This window comes from Gobio gobio, assembly GCF_949357685.1.
Source record: "Gobio gobio genome assembly, chromosome: 12".
NCBI classification, from domain to species: domain Eukaryota; kingdom Metazoa; phylum Chordata; class Actinopteri; order Cypriniformes; family Gobionidae; genus Gobio; species Gobio gobio.
In genome coordinates, this window is record NC_137105.1 from 55632101 (window position 1) to 55637966 (window position 5866).

Here is a 5866-nt window from a genome sequence, read left to right on the forward strand (position 1 = left end):
GGTTGCTCTATCTGCTTGGTTACAAATATTCTTCAAAATATCTTCAGAACATAGAAACTCATACCGGTTGGAAGTACTTGAGGGTGAGTAAATTATGACAGAATTTTCATTTTTGGGTGAACTACCCCTTTAATGGCATTTTTTCCCCTTACATTACTTTTACTTTTATACTTTAAGTAGTTTTGAAACCAGTACTTTTACACTTTTACTTGAGTTGATACTTCAACTTCTACAAAAGTATTTTTAAACCCTACTATCTATACTTCTACTTGAGTAATGAATGCGAATACTTTTGACACCTCTGATGATAACTAAACTGGAAGTGCAGTGAATATAAATAATGAAGGACATCTCCAGTACAGGAGGAGGCGCTAAACACATTTAACGAGCGACTGAACACTAAGAGCAGAAGAAGAGAGATGGGCGGGGTTTATGTGTTGTTGACACCTGAGTCCTCCTGCGCATGCGCGTTCTGAGGAAACACCTGAGAGTCCAAACCGAGAGGAAAGACTCGATTCTGACGAGATGTAAAGTCTCATTTCCAGGAGTTAAAAACGGCCATAAATATCACATTACGGTAAGTTCATTCATCAGCTTCTGATATCATGTCATATTATTGTGCAGTGTTTTCTGTGTGTGATCATATTAAACTCAATCTTTACAGTTTAACGGCCATTTTAGGGAGTTGTGTCGTAAAGTGAGTTTATAAACAGAGCCGCTCAATGAAGACTGTGTTTTAATAACTAGATCAACTATCACTTCTTACTTCTCGGATTCATATGATGACAATCCACCTTTTTATGAAACAAACTTAAATGTTATGAGCAGTCTTGAAGAAAAAACTGGCCTGACTTGTAAAACCAGTGTAAGCAGTTTCTGCCTCTGACAGAGATTATAATGAGATCAGAATGTTTTCACATACTAGGAATTTTTTTTAGTGACAGAAGCTCCACAGTGCACAGAATGACAGTGACAAGACACAGATAATAAAAATAAAAAATAACAATATACAAATATACAGACAATGTGCAAAATAGCATAGACCCAATATACAAATTAAAAATAAATTATAGAAGCAACATACTATGTACACGTATTTTAGGTTTAAATTAGAAATGTAAATAAGTGTGTTAAAAATAAGTGAATAAAAGGAATGTACAATTCTGTGTGTGTGTGTGTGTGTGTGTGTGTGTGTGTGTGTGTGTGTATATGTGTGAGTTTCTCGTTTATTGTGAAGTGTTCATGAGATGGATTGTCTGAGGGCTCTGAAGCGTCGATCGGATGGCAACAGTTGGAACAGAGGGAGTGTGCTGGATGAGAGCGGTCCAGAGTGATTTTGCCAGCCCTTTTACATACTCTGGATAAGTCCAGATCTTGGAGAGGGTTGTACCAGTGATTCGCTCAGCAGACCGCACTACCCTCTGTAGTCTCCTGAGGTCAGATCTGGTTACTGAGCTGTACCAGACGGTAATTGAAGTGCATAGGATGGATTCATTGATGGCAGAATAAAACTGTTTCAGCAGTTCCTGTGGCAGATTGAACTTCCTCAGTTGGCGGAGGAAGTACAACCTCTGTTGGGCCTTTTTCCCCAATGGAGGCAATGTGAATGTCCCACTTCAGGTCACAGACGTTAGCGCCACAGGTCTGTAGTCATTAAGTCCTGTTGTCTTGAGTTCTTTGGAACGGGGATGATGGTGGATTGTTTGAAGCAGGAGGGAACCTCACACAACTCCAGAGATCTATTGAAGATCTGTGAAAAGATGGGGGCCAGCTGATCAGCACAGGTTTTCAGACAGGCTGGTGTTACACCATCTGGGCCTGGTGCTTTTTTCCTTTTGTTCTTCCTGAAGACCTGGCGCACATCATCTTCACTGATCTGAAGTGGAGGAGTGGGGGAGAGGGGGGTTGTTGGAGGTGTTAATGGTGTTTTTTTCAAGCCTGCAATAGAACTCGTTCAGTTCGTCTGCCAGTTGTTGATTCACCACAGTGCTGGGGGATGGTGACTTGTAGTTGGTGATGGTTTTCAGACCTTTCCACACTGATGAGGAGTCGTTGGAATAGAACTGGTTCCTTAGTATTTCGGAATAGTTCCTCTTTGCCAATTTGATTTCCTAATGAGATCAGTTCTAGTGTTTCTGCTTCAGTTCAGATTCATCTACAGATTCTTTACCATCTGAAATATTCAAAGGAGGAAATATGAACATTTAAATGAAATAGGACAGGTGTGGTGCAGTCTCAGGTGCAGTCTCAGCTTTATTCTTGCATGAGCAGAACAAACTTTAATTTGTGTGGATGTGTGTGTGTGTGTGTGTGTGTGTGTGTGTGTGTGTGTGTGTGTGTGTGTGTGTGTGTGTGTGTGTGTGTAAAGTATGTTAATGTGTGTGTGTGTAAAGTGTGTTAATGTGTGTCTCTGTGTGTAAAGTGTGTTAATGTGTGTGTGTGTGTGTGTGTGTGTGTGTGTGTGTGTGTGTGTGTGTGTGTGTGTGTGTGTGTGTGTGTGTGTGTGTGTGTGTGTGTGTAAAGTGTGTGAATGTGTGTGTGTGTGTGTGTGTGTGTGTGTAAAGTGTGTTAATGCGTATGTGTAAAGTGTGTTTGTGTGTAAAGTGTGTTAATGTGTGTGTGTGTGTGTGTGTGTGTGTGTAAAGTATGTTAATGTGTGGGTGTGTAAAGTGTGTTAATGTGTGTTAATGTGTGTCTCTGTGTGTAAAGTGTGTTAATGTGTGTGTGTGTGTAAAGTATGTTAGTGTGTGTGTGTGTGTAAAGTGTGTGTGTGTGTGTGTGTGTGTGTGTAAAGTATGTTAATGTGTGTGTCTGTGTGCAAAGTATGTTAATGTGTGTGTGAGTAAAGTGTGTGTGTGTGTGTGTGTGTGTGTAAAGTATGTTAATGTGTGTGTCTGTGTGCAAAGTATGTTAATGTGTGTGTGAGTAAAGTGTGTTAATGTGTGTGTGTAAAGTATGTTAATGTGTGTGTCTGTGTGCAAAGTATGTTAATGTGTGTGTGAGTAAAGTGTGTTAATGTGTGTGTGTAAAGTATGTTTATGTGTGTGTGTGTAAAGTATGTTAATGTGTGTGTCTGTGTGCAAAGTTTGTTAATGTGTGTGTGAGTAAAGTGTGTTAATGTGTGTGTCTGTGTGTAAAGTGTGTTAGTGTGTATGTGTGTATGTGTGTAAAGTGTGTTAATGTGTGTGTGTGTGTGTGTGTGTGTGTGTGTGTGTAAAGTGTGTGTGTGTGTTAATGTGTGTGTGTGTGTAAAGTGTGTTGATGTGTGTGTGTGTGTGTGTGTGTGTGTATGTAAAGTGTGTTAATGCGTATGTGTAAAGTGTGTTAATGTGTGTGTTAATGTGTGTGTGTGTGTGTGTGTGTGTGTGTGTGTGTGTGTGTAAAGTGTGTTAATGTGTGTGTGTGTAAAGTGTGTTGATGTGTGTGTGTAAAGTGTGTTGATGTGTGTGTGTAAAGTGTGTTGGTGTGTGTGTGTGTGTTAGTGTGTGTGTGTGTGTGTGTGTGTGTGTAAAGTGTGTTAATGTGTGTGTGTAAAGTGTGTTGATGTGTGTGTGTGTGTGTGTGTGTGTGTGTAAAGTGTTTTGGTGTGTGTGTAAAGTGTGTTAATGCGTATGTGTAAAGTGTGTTAATGTGTGTGTGTGTGTGTGTGTGTGTATAAAGTGTGTTAATGCGTGAGTGTAAAGTGTGTAATGCGTATGTATAAAGTGTGTTTGTGTGTGTGTATAAAGTGTGTTAATGTGTGTAAAGTGTGTTAATGTGGGTGTGTGTGTAAAGTGTGTGAAGTGTGTTAATGTGTGTTAGTGTGTGTGTGTTAGGGCTGTCAAAATTGTTCAAAAATGACGCTCGAATATTCCCTCTAAAAAAAGCACTAATATTCGAACTATTCGAACATCTGGTTGCGCATTTTATCAATGACGCGCATTACGTCAATAACAGGACAAATGAATACAAAGACACATAACTACTTATATAGGTAGTCTATTTAAGTTTAAACATATTTGACAACGTATTACCTACACAAAAACAAGTAAATCAACTAATGGCTAAAGACCGCAGACCTCACTCTCTCTCGCTCACTCTCTCTGCTTAAAACGGTTTAAATGAACAAACACATTTTGAGGCTGATCAAGAGTTTTGTGCAAGCAATTTAAGGTCGCGACTCTTGTCCCAAATATAGCAGGCTTCATTCAGTGATTGAAACAAATATTAATATAAGTTTTACAGCATATTATTGAACGCTCCGAGCGAGCTGTGCTGTGCTAAACATGGAACTTTTCCTTGACATGAAACGGAAAATAATCAAACCAGTGGAAGCAGTGCATTTATCCTTTATTCATGCAATATCTCTTCAGTCAGTACCTCGGTTCCATTGTTTGACAGAACTCCCTGAAGCCGCCCCATCCACGACACTGATCGCTCTCATGTCCTTACAAATCAACTAAATTAATTTCTCCGTTATGGCCTCTTGTCGTGTTGCAGACAGAGAAGCTTGTGGCGGGCGATGCAAAGTAAGGCTGGTCCAGTTTGCACATACAAAGTAGTTGCTTATATTTACAAAACGAGCCTACAAAAGCATAAACAAGCCCATTTAATAAAGAAAAGTTCACGACACTAAGTGAAAACTCACTAAAGTGTTTAGTGAAATTAGGAAACATTTAGATATCATAAATTGAGTTGTATAAGTTAACGTTACATTTCTACATACATTTTGTTCTCATGTCACAAGTAATATCAAGGTTTATTTTGATCTGTTTTACATGATTCTTTTGTAGTGTGGTTTTCGGTGAAGTGTGCTAAAATAAATATCGTCACCTGTGTACATTAGCCCACTTTTTCTCGACGCTTTTCCTGATAGTTTAAAGAACAATTACTCCGAGTCGCCATCTGTCGCTTCAAAGAAAAGCACAACAGCGAGCGCGTCAAATATAAACACCTCGTCCGTTTGGGGAGGAGCGCGCGCAGTCAGCGGAGGCTCGCGCGGCGGAGACGGGCCAAAGTACACAAGGCTTCACTCGCAAAGCAGACAGCCACGCCTCTACTACCGCGGGCGTTTTTTTCCCCACATTTTTTTATTTATTCGAATATTAATTTTCACCTTCTAAATTCGTTTTTTAAAAACTATTCGAATATATATTCGAATTTAGAATATTCGTTGACAGCCCTAGTGTGTGTGTGTGCGCGTGTAAAATGTATTAATATGTCTGTGTAAAGTGTGTTAATGTGTGTGTAAAGTGTGTTAATGTGTATGTGTAAAGTGTGTGTGTTAGTGTGTGTGTAAAGTGAGTTAATGTGTGTGTGGGCATGTTTTTGTGAAATATCAGGACACAAATGTGTATAATGACATGGGTATTACAAAAAGAGGGTGAAATATGAGGACGTTCTCCATGTCCTCACTTTTCAAAATGCTTATAAATCACACAGAACAAGGTTTTTTTCACAGAAAGTGAACTGCACAGTCTCCTGTGATGTGTGTGTGTGTGTGTGTGTGTGTGATGGGTAGGTTTAGGGGCAGTGTGTGTGTGTGATGGGTAGGTTTAGGGGCAGGGGCAGTATGTGTGTGTGTGTGTGTGTGATGGGTAGGTTTAGGGGCAGGGGCAGTGTGTGTGTGTGTGTGTGTGTGTGTGTGTGTGTGTGTGTGTGTGTGTGTGATGGGTAGGTTTAGGGGCAGGGGCAGTGTGTGTGTGTGTGTGTGTGTGTGTGTGATGGGTAGGTTTAGGGGCAGGGGCAGTGTGTGTGTGTGTGTGTGTGTGTGTGTGTGTGTGTGTGTGTGTGTGTGTGCGTGTGTGATGGGTAGGTTTAGGGGCAGGGGCAGTGTGTGTGTGTGTGTGTGTGTGTGTGTGTGTGTGTGTGTGATGGGTAGGTTTAG

General features: G+C 40.4%; 1 protein-coding gene across 2 annotated transcripts in view; it reads left to right on the plus strand.

Moving 5' to 3' along the window:
• The first annotated feature begins 465 nt into the window (after nucleotides 1-465).
• LOC307135120 (NLR family CARD domain-containing protein 3-like) overlaps nucleotides 466-5866 on the plus strand; it is a 108434-nt gene continuing 103033 nt past the window's right edge. For both annotated transcript variants that reach the window (XM_079831311.1, XM_079831313.1), the window contains exon 1: nucleotides 466-577. The gene's annotated coding sequence lies outside the window, so the exon portion shown is untranslated. The remainder of the gene's footprint in view (nucleotides 578-5866) is intronic.